At 43.1% G+C, this 16672-nt stretch overlaps 1 protein-coding gene across 3 annotated transcripts in view; it reads right to left on the bottom strand.

The window, feature by feature from the left end:
• The window catches only part of PLXNA4 (plexin A4), a 1021577-nt gene extending 1005545 nt beyond the window's left edge, over positions 1-16032 (bottom strand). For 2 of the 3 annotated variants that reach the window (XM_063926765.1, XM_063926766.1), the window contains exon 1: positions 15226-16032. The gene's annotated coding sequence lies outside the window, so the exon portion shown is untranslated. The remainder of the gene's footprint in view (positions 1-15225) is intronic. The other variant, XM_063926762.1, reaches the window with a different exon arrangement.
• Positions 16033-16672: the final 640 nt, after the last annotated feature.

The following is a 16672-nucleotide window of genomic DNA, read 5'->3' as shown; positions in this document are numbered from 1 at the left end:
TGCAAATATGTTAATAAGGATCATAAACAATTTTTTAATTCCAATAATACCAAATCATGGAAAATTAAGGGAAAATTAAGCTGTCTTAGTTCATATGTGATTTATCTTTTAGAATGTAAGTGTGGGAAACGCTATGTAGGCAAAACTAAGCGAGTGCTTAAATTGAGGATTTTGGAGCACACACGTAATATCATTCACAAAGTTGAAAACCATAGTGTGCCACGACATTTTACAAATTGTTGTGATTCACAATTACAAGGTTTTTCATTTAAAGCTATTGAGCGGGTAGAGTTGGATGAGAGGAAAGGTAACATCCTCAATTTGCTTTCAAAGCGAGAAACCTTCTGGATCTATACACTAAACACACTGGCTCCAGATGGTCTGAATGAAGGCTGTGATATTGTGCCGTTCTTGGAAGGCTGACTCTGTGTGCATGTATGTTAGAGTGTACCAGTGGCAGCGGCTACGTCCCGACTGGTGTTCTCGAATGGCATATACGCGGCGGATGACTGAAGAGAATAAGCACATTAATTCTTTAAGAATCAGAATGATTTTTAGTAATCTCCACCGGCATTTTCTAGAAGAGAAATAGGGTATGAAAGTATGACACATAGGATAGGATGCAGACCTTTGTGTGAATGGATCATACGAACTAATTTGCTGTTCATCTATGTATGAGATGGACTCCAGCTGTAATGTTAATTAATAGGTTTATTGATGTGAAACCGTGTAAGGTTATTATTAGTCTTTGATAATCGATATTGAAAATATGGATAATTTGAGCTTATCTTTTGTGAAGTAGTTGTAAAATGCCAATGGTTCATAAGCTGTATGAATTGTCTATTTGTATTTTTAAGTGAAATCATGTTGTAATTAATTCATTGAGAACAATACCTAGAACGGGTATATAAGGAGATCAAGTTGTTAATGAACCACACCCCCTGACGAAGTACCTGACGTACGAAACGCGTTGGGCGTGGTTAAGTGACGTAGACGCCGTGACGTCATCCTCCGGATTCAGAGCCGGAGATCAGACGAGCTGTGGTTCGGGAGACATACCGGCTAAGTTGCGGTGGAAACACCATGCTGATGAATTTTAACCTTTAATGTATGTAATCAAATGCTACAAAGTAAAAGTTGTTACTTCTTATATAATCAAGAGTGCGCTCTCCATTTTTCGACAATATATATATATATATATATCAACAATTTAATGAATAGTCCCTACTGTGTGTTGTCACACACAGATGTCTCCCGCAGAACTAACGTACTGGAGCATCATGATGCCAGATCTTTATCATTACTTTCTAAGCTGAATATTGTGTTTATAGTCAGTTGATAATCAAAAGCGTGAGAACTAATATAAGGGAATAGGTCTGTTTTACATTGGCAGGATTATCTGTACTGCTGCTGAATTGGAAAGATAAGTCCCAAGGTATATCCCACCATTGAAATAAAATGTGAATGTCCTTGGAGGTAGTAATTGCTTTGGAACCCTCTGAGCAATATGACCATCTAGACATGCTATATGCCTATAACCCATACCTGTACATCTTCACTCCAGCTAAACCTGCTGTTTTTTTTTAATCTCAATATATTTTATTTCACACTGAAATAATAATAACATCATTATACTGTATGCTGTGGCAGCAAGATGCATTCAACTCTCTAGATTCACTAATATAGATTTGTTCTCACTGTCTCTCTACCATAAATGCAAATATTAAACCAGAAATTAATCTTGAGGAAGAGAACAAACAAGAAATGGGAAGCGTATCTACCTGAATAAACAGTGCTAGGTTTCCTAGCACTGAGGGAGATACACTTTCCATGTCTTGCAATTTACCTTAAAAAGTTTGCCAGCATGCAGCTAACAAGAGGTGACATATACAATCTTACAGTAGGTATAGCTCTTATCAAAACAGGTGTCCAGGGGGGTACACACCTAGAGATGTGTGCTGAGCGGTCTATCACAGACCGCTCAGCACACATCTCTCCCCCCGCTCAGCACTCAGCACGATGTGTGCTGAACAAGGGGGGGACAGACGGGGGGGACTCTCACTTCACACAGCCCTGAAGTGAGCGACTTGCTAGATTGAGTCTGCATGCAGGCCAATCGCTGGGGGGCATACACAAGAGAGATCCGTGCTAAACTTCCAAGCAATCTAGTCAGATTCCTTAGATTGTAAGCACGGATCTCTCCGTGTGTACCTCCTTCCCGCTGGCAACTCTAGTTTTAACAGTAACAAGTGTGAACTAGAGATCTCCTATAGATTGCAGCCATAGGCTAACGTCCACAGGCAGGTCTGTCCCAGATTTCACTATTACTAAATAAACGGATTTGTACCAAATAGTAGAGTGCAATCCCTTTCTCAATGCACCTCTACTACAGCGTACAGTACAGGAACATCCAGGACCAGCAAACACCACAGAGGCATTCGGGTAAGTACAATCCATCTTACAAGTTTGCGCAAATAGAGTCTGATGGTATTTGATACCCTGCACCCTGTAATTCTAGAGGATGGAAAAATGGTAAGCACATTTATACAAGAGAACAAGTTATGGGATATAGACAGAAACATAGCAGTGGAGATTACTTACTAACATATTAGCTGGGACTTTAGCTGGACATATACCTAGAGATTTATTGTCCAATCAGTTGCCATAGACAACTTCTCCACTGGCTCACTACTCCACTTTTTTCACTGCTTATTAGATCTCCCACTTACTTGTAAAAGGGTGTATGTGCTCCTCTAAAGGTGATCAGCAAAGTAGTGTGATTCTATGGCAGATGAGTTAACCGGTTCCGGTATGAATGGTCGACCATGTTATGGTCGTCAGTTATTAGGTCGACCACTATTAGTCGACATTGACATGGTCGACATGGACACATGGTCGACACATGAAAAGGTCGACATGAGTTTTTTTTACTTTTTTTGGTGTCGTTTTTTGCGTAAAGTGACTGGGAACCCCAATTAGTGCTCCGCATCCCCTCGCATGGCTCGCTTCGCTCGCCATGCTTCGGGCATGGTGCCTTCGCTCCGCTACCGCTTCGCTCGGCACAGATTGCCGTTCCAAACGTAGTCCACGTGGATCGTAAAGTATGGAAAAGTTCCCCAAAAGAAAAAAAGTTAAAAAACACATGTCGACTTTTTCATGTGTCGACCATTTTCATGTGTCGACATTGTGTCCATGTCAACCATGTCAATGTCGACCAATAGTGGTCGACCTAATGACTGTCGACCATAACATGGTCGACCATGTGAACGGATACCGAGTTAACCCAGGGTGTAACAGAATGATTAACTCCTAGTTTGCCTTATTGGTGCATATAAGAAGTGTACCCTGTGTTGGTTAGCGAGCTGCTGTACAGAGAATTCCACACCTGACGAGGGTAGGCACACTTACATAACAGGTTACTGTTTATGGTAACTGAAAGCAGTGATTGTATCTCCTTGGAAAGAAAAAAACATTAAATCACGCCTGTAGGCCATTGTAGTAAAGTGTGGGAATCTGTACCCAAAAAATGTTGGGATTTAACATACAGATGGAGCTGTGCTCATCTGAGGCGGCTCCATCGCATACGAGCGCTCATGGCGTGACTAGGCGATCCGTCCGCCTAGTCACGCCGAGAGCGCACTGAGACGCTCCCATTCTAGTGAATGGGGCGTGTGCACGTCACGGACGAGCGCGTGCCCCGGACCCGGCAATAGGCGCGCCCTCAGACGGAGTCACGATTAGCTTGGCTCCATCTGTATATCAATATAACTGCCACAGTTTACATCATACCTGGAAATCAAAGCATCACACCTGGAAATTAGGAAAATCTTCCATCAGACATCTTGTTAGTCTTACCAAATACTATAGACCGACCTCCAATCAATATCTGATGTCTCCTATAACCCTCTGTGAATTCTATAAACACCTTCACTAATACTCCCTTTACCCCGAGCATTTGCCCTGTTGCCCTGTTTAGCCCGAACGGGCATTCTCTGACTTACCACTGCGCTGTATTGAATAGTCCCAGGAGCTAATTCCTGGCGCTATTCAACCGTCATCGAATTGAATTGTGCCCTAAATACTTTTTTTTCTAACTTGTACTGTATTACTCAATGCCGAAATTAAAACTATTTTTGAAAAAAAAAAAAAAATTCCTCCTACTGCCATAGGATGGTCCATGTTTACTACAATCTTTCACATCCAAGGATATTTTATTATTATTATCACACAGAGAATGCTCTTCAAATACTGTATAGAGGCAGAGTATGATTCCTAGGCTCAAATGTGTGACTATTAACTAATGATAACCGCAGAAGCTAAGCGATAAGCCACTATTAGCCAGTAAACTGCTAATAATGCATTATCACATGTCACCTGATTACTGATACTGTTAATAATGATCCTGGCCATAAATTTAAATCCCAGGGTCATACATACTGTTTAGAAACTTCCTCCAACTCCTTTATCTCAATAAACCTTCACTTGAAAACCAAAAGGTATGCTCATTATAGAAAAGGATTGCCTACAAAGATCCACTGCTAATGTAAAACACTACATTAGAATGCAATAAACATTTACAAGGCAGACTTTCCATTATCCTGTTTAATGACCTTATGACCCAATCAGCAGACATACAGATGGAGCCAATTTTATTGCTCCAGTTAACGCAATGAACATGAAGTGTTATGTATCAACATTTGAAATAAATTACAAAAAAGGGAACTTCCCTTTAAGTACATTGATTTAGCCTCACCTGTTGGGTTTACCATTCCATAATAATACACAAATTGCATTTATATAAGTAAAAACAGCAATGCCATCACTTATATCGGAGGAGCAGCGAAGTCACCATTACAACTGGAGAATAGACATGTCATTCATCAGTTTGAGTGTTTAACAACAAAAAGCACAAACACAAATAACGCAACCAGATATGACGATCACATCATACAATTAGTTTTAAGACCTAAATTTATGTATTGTAAGATAGGCTATACTCTGCTGTAAATTGAAGAGGATAGGAGAAGGCAATCAGCCTATAAACTCTATATGGTCATGGAATGCCTCAATGACTTCTTATATCTTTGTATTTTACAGCATGTGGTACCCTAATCCCCATTTCACCCATCCCTACTTGGTGAGGTGAAATAATGTGACTGCCACACTCAGCAATGCTTTCTGCAGCATGAGAAATACATATTTTAGTATTCCCTGCACAGATCTCCATTGAAATCTCATTTATTGGAAATCCTTCAGATTAAAACTTGAGATACAATTTTCTCATGCAAACCATAACATCTTAATTTGAATCATGTGCTACCTCCTTATAATATTAAACAAGATAATTTATCTCAGCTTTTTATGCATGAATTTAGATGGCACGTTCGACTGCAAACATCCAAGTAAGATAAAGAATGTATAACTTGTATACTTGCAGACATTAAAATTAGTGATGTGCACCGGAAATTTTTCGGGTTTTGTGTTTTGGTTTTGGATTCGGTTCCGCGGCAGTGTTTTGGATTCGGACGCGTTTTGGCAAAACCTCCCTGAAAATTTTTTGTCGGATTCGGGGTGTGTTTTGGATTCGGTTTTTTTTTACAAAAAACCCTCAAAAACAGCTTAAATCATAGAATTTGGGGGTCATTTTGATCCCATAGTATTATTAGCCTCAATAACCATAATTTACACTCATTTTCAGTCTATTCTGAACACCTCACACCTCACAATATTATTTTTAGTCCTAAAATTTGCACCGAGGTCGCTGGATGGCTAAGCTAAGCGACACAAGTGGCCGACACAAACACCTGGCCCATCTAGGAGTGGCACTGCAGTGTCAGGCAGGATGGCACTTCAAAAAAATTGTCCCCAAACAGCACATGATGCAAAGAAAAAAAGAGGCGCAATGACATAGCTGTGTGACTAAGCTAAGCGACCCAAGTGGCCGACACAAACACCTGGCCCATCTAGGAGTGGCACTGCAGTGTCAGACAGGATGGCACTTCAAAAAAAATAGTCCCCAAACAGCACATGATGCAAAGAAAAAAAGAGGCGCACCAAGGTCGCTGTGTGACTAAGCTAAGCGACACAAGTGGTCGACACAAACACCTGGCCCATCTAGGAGTGGCACTGCTGTGTCAGACAGGATGGCACTTCAAAAAAATAGTCCCCAAACAGCACATGATGCATAGAAAAAAAGAGGTGCAATGAGGTAGCTGTGTGACTAAGCTAAGCGACCCAAGTGGCCGACACAAACACCTGGCCCATCTAGGAGTGGCACTGCAGTGTCAGACAGGATGGCAGATTAAAAAAATTGTCCCCAAACAGCACATGATGCAAAGAAAAAAAGAGGCGCAATGAGGTAGCTGTGTGACTAAGCTAAGCGACCCAAGTGGCCGACACAAACACCTGGCCCATCTAGGAGTGGCACTGCAGTGTCAGACAGGATGGCAGATTAAAAAAATTGTCCCCAAACAGCACATGGGGGGTAATTCCAAGTTGATCGCAGCAGGATTTTTTTTAGCATTTGGGCAAAACCATGTGCACTGCAGGGGAGGCAGATATAACATGTGCAGAGAGAGTTAGATTTGGGTGGGGTGTGTTCAATCTGCAATCTAATTTGCAGTGTAAAAATAAAGCAGCCAGTATTTACCCTGCACAGAAATAAAATAACCCACCCAAATCTAACTCTCTCTGCACATGTTATATCTGCCTCTCCACGTTCCGCTTGACTTGACAATTTTCTCACCAGTAGGTCTTTGAACCTCTGCAGACTTGTGTCTGCTGGAAAGAGTGATACAACGTATGTTTTAAATCTAGGATCGAGCACGGTGGCCAAAATGTAGTGCTCTGATTTAAACAGATTGACCACCCGTGAATCCTTGTTAAGCGAATTAAGGGCTCCATCCACAAGTCCCACATGCCTAGCGGAATCGCTCTGTTTTAGCTCCTCCTTCAATGTCTCTAGCTTCTTCTGCAAAAGCCTGATGAGGGGAATGACCTGACTCAGGCTGGCAGTGTCTGAACTGACTTCACGTGTGGCAAGTTCAAAGGGTTGCAGAACCTTGCACAACGTTGAAATCATTCTCCACTGCGCTTGAGTCAGGTGCATTCCCCCTCCTTTGCCTATATCGTGGGCAGATGTATAGGCTTGAATGGCCTTTTTCTGCTCCTCCATCCTCTGAAGCATATATAGGGTTGAATTCCACCTCGTTACCACCTCTTGCTTCAGATGATGGCAGGGCAGGTTCAGGAATGTTTGGTGGTGCTCCAGTCTTCGGCACGCGGTGGCTGAATGCCGAAAGTGGCCCGCAATTCTTCGGGCCACTGCCAGCATCTCTTGCACGCTCCTGTCGTTTTTTAAATAATTCTGCACCACCAAATTCAATGTATGTGCAAAACATGGGACGTGCTGGAATTTGCCCAGATGTAATGCACGCACAATATTGGTGGCGTTGTCCGATGTCACAAATCTCCAGGAGAGTCCAATTGGGTAAGCCATTCTGCAATGATGTTCCTCAGTTTCCGTAAGAGGTTGTCAGCTGTGTGCCTCTTCTGGAAAGCGGTGATACAAAGCGTAGCCTGCCTAGGAACGAGTTGGCGTTTGCGAGATGCTGCTACTGGTGCCGCCGCTGCTGTTCTTCCTGCGGGAGGCAATACATCTACCCAGTGGGCTGTCACAGTCATATAGTCCTGAGTCTGCCCTGCTCCACTTGTCCACATGTCCGTGGTTAAGTGGACATTGGGTACAACTGCATTTTTTAGGACACTGGTGAGTGTTTTTCTGAGGTCTGTGTACATTTTCGGTATCGCCTGCCTAGAGAAATGGAACCTAGATGGTATTTGGTACCGGGGACACAGTACCTCAATCAAGTCTCTAGTTGCCTCTGAATTAACGGTGGATACCGGAACCACGTTTCTCACCGCCCAGGCTGCCAAGTCCTGTGTTATCCGCTTTGCAGCAGGATGACTGCTGTGATATTTCATCTTCCTCGCATAGGACTGTTGGACAGTCAATTGCTTACTGGAAGTAGTGCAAGTGGTCTTCCAACTTCCCCTCTGGGATGACGATCGACTCCCAGCAGCAACAACAGCAGCACCAGCAGCAGTAGGCGTTACACTCAAGGATGCATCGGAGGAATCCCAGGCAGGAGAGGACTCGTCAGACTTGCCAGTGACATGGCCTGCAGGACTATTGGCTTTCCTGTGTAAGGAGGAAATTGACACTGAGGGAGTTGGTGGTGTGGTTTGCAGGAGCTTGGTTACAAGAGGAAGGGATTTAGTTGTTAGTGGACTCCTTCCGCTGTCACCCAAAGTTTTTGAACTTGTCACTGACTTCTGATGAATGCGGTCCAGGTGACATATAAGGGAGGATGTTACTAGGTGGTTAACGTCCTACCCCTACTTATTACAGCTTGACAAAGGCAACACACGGCTTGACACCTGTTGTCCGCATTTGTGTTGAAATAATTCCACACCGAAGAGCTGATTTTTTTTGTATTTTGACCAGGCATGTCAATGGCCATATTCGTCCCACGGACAACAGGTGTCTCCCCGGGTGCCTGACTTAAACAGTCCACCTCACCATCAGAATCCTCCTTGTCAATTTCCTCCCCAGCGCCAGCAACACCCATATCCTCATCCTGGTGTACTTCAACAGTGACATCTTCAATTTGACTATCAGGAACTGGACTGCAGGTGCTCCTTCCAGCACTTGCAGGGGGCGTGCAAATGGTGGAAGGTGCAAGCTCTTCCCGTCCAGTGTTGGGAAGGTCAGGCATCGCAACCGACACAATTGGACTCTCCTTGGGGATTTGTGATTTAGAAGAACGCATAGTTCTTTGCTGTGCTTTTGCCAGCTTAAGTCTTTTCATTTTTCTAGCGAGAGGATGAGTGCTTCCATCCTCATGTGAATCTGAACCACAAGCCATGAACATAGGCCAGGGCCTCAGCCGTTCCTTGCCACTCCGTGTCGTAAATGGCATATTGGCAAGTTTACGCTTCTCCTCAGACGCTTTCAATTTTGATTTTGGGGTAATTTTACTGAACTTTTGTTTTTTGGATTTTACATGCTCTCTACTATGACATTGGGCATCGGCCTTGGCAGACGACGTTGATGGCATTTCATCGTCTCGGCCATGACTAGTGGCAGCAGCTTCAGCACGAGGTGGAAGTGGATCTTGATCTTTCCCTATTTTAACCTCCACATTTTTGTTCTCCATTTTTTAATGTGTGGAATTATATGCCAGTACCAATAGCAATGGCCTACTACTATATATACTGCACACAACTGAATTGCACCACAGGTATGGATGGATAGTATACTTGACGACACAGAGGTAGGTACAGCAGTGGCCTACTGTACCGTACTGCTATATATTATATACTGGTGGTCAGCAAACTGTGCAAAAATGAAATGCACCACTGGTATGGATGGATAGTATACTTGACGACACAGAGGTAGGTACAGCAGTGGCCTACTGTACCGTACTGCTATATATTATATACTGGTGGTAAGCAAACTGTGCAAAAATGAAATGCACCACAGGTATGGATGGATAGTATACTTGACGACACAGAGGTAGGTACAGCAGTGGCCTACTGTACCGTACTGCTATATATTATATACTGGTGGTCAGCAAACTGTGCAAAAATAAAATGCACCACAGGTATGGATGGATAGTATACTTGACGACACAGAGGTAGGTACAGCAGTGGCCTACTGTACCGTAATGCTATATATTATATACTGGTGGTCAGCAAACTGTGCAAAACTGAAATGCACCACAGGTATGGATGGATAGTATACTTGACGACACAGAGGTAGGTACAGCAGTGGCCTACTGTACCGTACAGCTATATATATTATATACTGGTGGTCAGCAAACTGTGCAAAACTAAAATGCACCACAGGTATGGATGGATAGTATACTTGACGACACAGAGGTAGGTACAGCAGTGGCCTACTGTACCGTACTGCTATATATTATATACTGGTGGTCAGCAAACTGTGCAAAAATTAAATGCACCACAGGTATGGATGGATAATATACTTGACGACACAGAGGTAGGTACAGCAGTGGCCTACTGTACCGTAATGCTATATATTATATACTGGTGGTCAGCAAACTGTGCAAAACTGAAATGCACCACAGGTATGGATGGATAGTATACTTGACGACACAGAGGTAGGTACAGCAGTGGCCTTCTGTACCGTACTCCTATATATTATATACTGGTGGTCAGCAAAATTATGCACTGTACTCCTACTATATACTGTCTACAATGCAGCACAGATATGGAGTGTTTTTCAGGCAAACAACGTATACTGGTGGTCACTGGTCAGCAAAACTTTGCACTGTACTCCTCCTATATAATATTATACTGGTGGTCCCCAGTCCCCACAATAAAGCAGCACACTGAGCACAGATATGGAGTGTTTTTCAGGCAGACAACGTATACTGGTGGTCACTGGTCAGCAAAACTCTGCACTGTACTCCTCCTATATAATATTATACTGGTGGTCCCCAGTCCCCACAATAAAGCAGCACAGAGCACAGATATGGAGTGTTTTTCAGGCAGACAACGTATACTGGTGGTTACTGTCAGCAAAACTCTGCACTGTACTCCTGCTATATAATACAGCTGCTAACCAGTCCCCACAATTAAGCAGTGTGAGCACAGATATATGCAGCACACTGAGCACAGATAAGGAGCGGTTTTTTTAGGCAGAGAACGGATAAAACTGGTGGTCACTGATCAGCAAAACTCTGCACTGTACTCCTCCTATATTATACAGCTGCTCCCCAGTCCTCCCCACAATTAAGCAATAAAGCACAATCAAGTTCAACAATAAACGGAGAGGACGCCAGCCACGTCCTCTCCCTAACATTTCCAATGCACGAGTGAAAATGGCCGCGACGCGCGGCTGCTTATATAGAATCCGAATCTCGCGAGAATCCGACAGCGGGATGATGACGTTCGGGCGCGCTCGGGTTAACCGAGCCATATGGGAGAATCCGAGTATGCCTCGGACCCGTGTAAAATGGGTGAAGTTCGGGTGGGTTCGGGTTCCAAGGAACCGAACCCGCTCATCACTAATTAAAATTGATAATACATATAAAAATAAAAAATAAAATGGTGTACTTGATACGTCAAGAAAACTACACTGTAACGATCTAATAACTAATTAACCAGGGCCCTTCTTCTTCTAACTTCCCTAAGAAGTTTATAAGTAGATTGGATGACATCCATATTATAAAATGTATCTTTCACCATAAGTGACCACAGTATAATATAAGTTATTATATAGAAATAATGTACATCTATTTATTACATGTGGTTTGAGTTTTACCGGAACACAGAGTGTGTTAATAATATATACCATGCCCATTAAATAATGCTAAAGCTATCAAGGAATACCAGCAGGGCAAATAAATACTTTAGACTATATACAGTATACAGCACATCCATGAGTACTGTTGACTTAACTTTAGATAAGTACCGTAATAGGATGATATAGAACAGTTACACATCCACAGGCATCCACCATTCATGGTTTTTTATACAAACATGTGACAAGAGCTTATGCTGTAATGTTTATGGGAAGGATGAGTGCTCTATCCTTCCCTATTGTAGCCATCATGTAGCAAGGCTTTTACTGCAGTAATAGTGACCATTTTCTTAACAACATGTTAGAGATGCAAAAACTGCAGCACAGCACATGCAGGCTCCACTAAACTGCAGCACAGCACATGCAGGCTCCACTAAACTGCAGCACAGCACATGCAGGCTCCACTAAACTGCAGCACAGCACATGCAGGCTCCACTAAACTGCAGCACAGCACATGCAGGCTCCACTAAACTGCAGCACAGCACATGCAGGCTCCACTAAACTGCAGCACAGCACATGCAGGCTCCATTAAACTGCAGCACAGCACATTAAGCTTCTATTAAACATAGCACTCTGCTTTATGTTCATAAGGGAATGTGATTGACTGTGTGTGTGTGTGTGTGTGTGTGTGTGTGTGTGTGTGTGTGTGTGTGTGTGTGTGTGTGTGTGTGTGTGTATCAGACCTACTTAAACAGAATGATTGCCTTTCCCTGCACCAATGTATATGTTGCCTAAAGCACATGGCAAAATAATGGCCACCTTTTCTGTTTGTGCTATGCTATGGGGAATACAATAAGGTTCTGGTTTTATATCACACACACACATGATAATGTCTTTAGACATTATAATTGACAATTACTCTTCCTTTATTATGTTCCTTCTTTTCTCCAGCACAATTATTGATTGGGACACACATTATTATCTATAACTTAGATAGTGGCTCTGCATATGTTATTTGCGTGCCACTGCAATGAATATAAAATAGATGCCTGGCTTGCACTACCTGATACAGTACTATATATTTGTAGATGAAAGCCACTGAACTATCAAACGGTAAAAAAATAATAATTGATTACTCATCTTTTTATTCAGAGCATCTTAAGAACTGATGGACTGATTTAATATCTAATCTAGGCTGATGCTGCATGAGGCACCTGGCACAGTGATTTCTCAGCTCAGGGTTCTTCCATGTACTTTGCTATCTTTGCCAGTAATGTCCACTAATCGCACATCATGTAGATTGTGAGGCTGGGGAGCTACTGAAGCATGTCTGAGGGTACAAATACACATTATTCTCCAATTAATGGCAGGGGCAATCTGTTAGCCAAGCACTTACCGACAAACAAGCAAATCTGTACCGCTAAAAGATTTACATTACATCCTCCGAATAATTTATTCCAGGTTCAACTTAAATGCTGAGAGGTGATTGGCTTTAAGGTTACACTGCAGAAACACACTGCTGAGTTCCTGGCACAGTCTTTTAAAGCCTTTATCCACATCATGCTAAAGTGTAAATGGAACTAATCTGTAAAGGGGATGTATTCTCAACACAGCAACCATGCTTATCTATAAAACATCAGTTGTGTGGAATAGCCAAAGATTGCTTTACAGAGGGAGAGAATGAAGATTCCCAAATCCCACTAAAATACAGGTATATGCCACGGTCACATGTGATGCCCTTATGCTGCCAGTGTGACCCACAAAGAATTCAGTTCTGCTTTTTGGTCAGTGTGTTCCTGCCTCTTTGGTATATGGAAGGTTTGGTGTATCTAATACATCTAGGTGCATGACAGGAATATTGATACACAGAGAGGGGGCAGTGATGTCTAGTATAAATGGAAGGGATTCTGTTCTATACATTTTTTCTTTAAACTGCGATCACTTTTCATGAGTGAAATCTATAAGAAAATCAGCATAAAGCAGAATATAGTAGAGAACTAAATAAATGGATAAAACACATACCGCTCACTATGTGGCTTAATAGGTTTAGTAAAGAGAAGGATTTAATGAAGCTGTAAGCAAGTGAAGCTTTCTGTAACACCACCAGTGCAGCAGTCAGAGATTTGTGGGATGTTTGAAACACAGCATCACATTGTGCCAGCCCATACTCAATGAGCATGCCGCAGTAAAACACAATACAGGAACTACAGGCTTCCATCCACAGCATTTTCCTGTCGTTGTGGCATGGGCAGAAGATCCTGCAGCAGCCAATATAGAATTACAAGACCATGCTCCTCCTGAACTGACAAGTATACCCCAATCTATTTATACAAGCCATCTCTGAGGAAATCCTAACCTGGGGCTGATACATTACATGCGTTGGGAGACATTTGTTATATACTGCAGATCTGGCAGTATATGTTCACCAGTAATATTCAAAGAAAATGAGTGGGAATTGGTGAGAAATTGAAAATCCTATACCTATTTTATATATATATATATATATTACGCAATTCTACTCAATCTGTAGTGATGGCACCTCATACAGGTACTCTTTGTATTTCCAGGTGTAGAGCACAATTATAATCACATTTTGAACATGTGATTCTCCCAGCGCTGTGGCAATACAATAGGAAACTTTCCTCCCTGGTATATTTTATGTCAGGGCCACGCAGTGGATTTCCACCTTCCACACTCACAGAAAGACCAACATTTTCTACATTGATTTATCACTATAAAGATTACTAGACGTAGAAGATATCTTACAGTGGAATTATGTCTACAGATTTTCCATGCAAAAACAGTGTGAGGGGATGAGAACCAGTGCCAGGAAATGTCTGGTCTAACACTGCTTTATTTTCTTACAGTAAATTAACCAGCCCATTCCAAATATCTGATCTGAAAGGGTGATTCCAAACACCAGTAGCCCCCCTGTGCTCTATGCATGGTGTTACTGAGGAGGATCCTCTAGACACATCCATCCTCACCATGTTCCAAGTAAAATCATTAAACCTACTGTAGGTCAGATACAGTGATACTGTAAATAATATTCTAAGTATCCTGCCTCTGGAGACAGAGTAGCACATAGTATTGAAAAAACAATGCGCAGGGCAATAGTCACAATGAATGTAGTAGACCCAGGGGCTATACCCACTGCATAATAAAGGAGCACACTGGGCTGGCAGCCCTGGGTGAGAATCACAGTGTATCACATACTCACCTGCAGTCCTTACAGCAGTCCCTATAATGTAATAACGCCGCAGTAAGCTGTGTCTTTCCATGGGTGTACCAGATTTGGAAATATTAATTTTCACCTACTGCTTTTTAGAAATGAAGGGATGGTGAATAGGTCCCTCTAATACTTATACACTGTTATCTTATTTTATTGACTATGTATGCAATTCTCACTGACTACTACAGTAGCTCCAGGACAGGGTGCAGGCATGTATTTTTAGAGGACATTAGGGGACTAGCGGTTTCATTTAGTGTGCCCGTGCCTGTAAGCAGTGGGAGCTATAATCATACAGAAATACAAATACATCCTGCAATTTAGGCAGGTTAGGTAACACTCTGTGATAAGCTTGTTACAGCACTGTGATCATGGTACATAGGGGCGCCTGTAATACCGCAATACTGCTTCTGTAACTCCAGTGGTCAGGAAAAGCAATGAATTCCCACTACAGCAAGCCATGCCTGCCTAGCGAGGCATTAGAGGCTGGGAGCAGGGCACGCGGGGAGTGAGGTCTCTCCAGGATCCCAGGGAAACACGCCAGGTGCATCGGGTCGCCAGGGTAACGCGCAGGTGTCTCCCCCCCGGATAGTGCATAGCCGGCATAGTGTAGCAGTGACTAGTATTTCCAGCATTGGCCATCCGCGCTTTCCCCGTCAGCTCTTACCTGGGAGATGAGCGTGTTCTCCCCTTCTCTTAGTGAAGCCGCATTGACACTGCAGATGGTCCCTTTCCCAGCATCACAATCCCCTCATACTCCCAGGAAACAGCGCTATATAATCTCCAGATGCCCGGCGATCACCAGCAGCAGCAGCAGGCAGGTGCCTCTTCTGTACGCTGCAACCTTGCAGCAACGAGCACACCTTTAATACATCAGGCTAGAATATATACTGTATGCATGGAGGGGATACTGGGTAATGCCCTTGGTGGTTATAGATGACCCTTTCTCTGGATCACAACGTAGGCAGCCGATCCCCGAGGCTCCGGATCCTCTGGCTCCCTTTAGGAGCTGTATCCGACTCTCAAAGCATGTGCAGCGGCTGCATACAGCGCCTGGTCTCCGTTCCCCTACTCTGCCTCTTCCACACAGATCCGTTCTGCTCTCCCACTTCCAACAGGGGCGATACTGTAGATCCAGCCAATAAACGCAGCTTTCCCAAAATACACAGGGATCTCCTGATCAGATCCCCTGCAATGATAAAATGATGAGGAGACTCAGCAGCTCCGATGCGGACAGGTCCTGCTCCCACCTCTGCACAAGGTGCGCCTTTCCCTGCTCGCTCTTATCACTTCCACCTTCCTAGATCTCCCAGTACAGCTCCTTGGGCCAAGCTGCCTCCTTTATTTTGCATGTAAGTAAAGTTTGCTGGAAGGGTGATGCAGCCACCGAACTGTGCATGTGTGCGACTGTAGAGTCTGGATGTATGTGCTCTTTTGCACAGTGACACTACCAATGCTTGCTGCAACTTCCAGCTGCCTGGCTTGGGCTCCAGAGTCCTCCCCCTCCTCCTTACTCACCAGTGACATCTAGGATCTGCAGCCTGATTGGGCTAATTGTACATTTTTATTGCCATCACACAGGCAAGATCTCAGGGAAAGGAGACGCATATGGTTTTCTTTCTATTTTTTTGTACCTGTTATGTGATCGAATGGTTTAGGATTGCAATATTTTATATGTAAATTGTGTTATCATACCACGTCACTATGGCATGCACAACTGGCAAACTTTAAATATTTGTTCATAAAATGGGAATGATTAAAAAGGAAATGACATATTTACAGTCTATTAGTGGCATAATTTGAGGCAGGTATATACAGATAAGCATACAGTGGTGAAACTAACAAGCAGGGTTCCACAGAAATATGTTACAGGGGTTATAATGCTCCAACCACCTCCCCAGCTCAAGTGTATATCGAACAGTATAGAATCACGGCAGCACACTAATGATTAACCCATCTGACTGTAGAGAGACCCTCCCGATCCTGAAAGACTGATGCTATCCTTGTGGTGGCACTGCCCCTCTCCACCCACTTGTGAAAGTGTCCTTCATGACTATCAGCACGCATTTACACCTGTGCTAAATCTAGCAAAAGAGATCTGTCTGAAATCAGAC

This window comes from Pseudophryne corroboree, chromosome 6, assembly GCF_028390025.1.
Source record: "Pseudophryne corroboree isolate aPseCor3 chromosome 6, aPseCor3.hap2, whole genome shotgun sequence".
Classification (NCBI taxonomy): domain Eukaryota; kingdom Metazoa; phylum Chordata; class Amphibia; order Anura; family Myobatrachidae; genus Pseudophryne; species Pseudophryne corroboree.
This window is presented reverse-complemented; position numbering and strand designations above follow the sequence as displayed.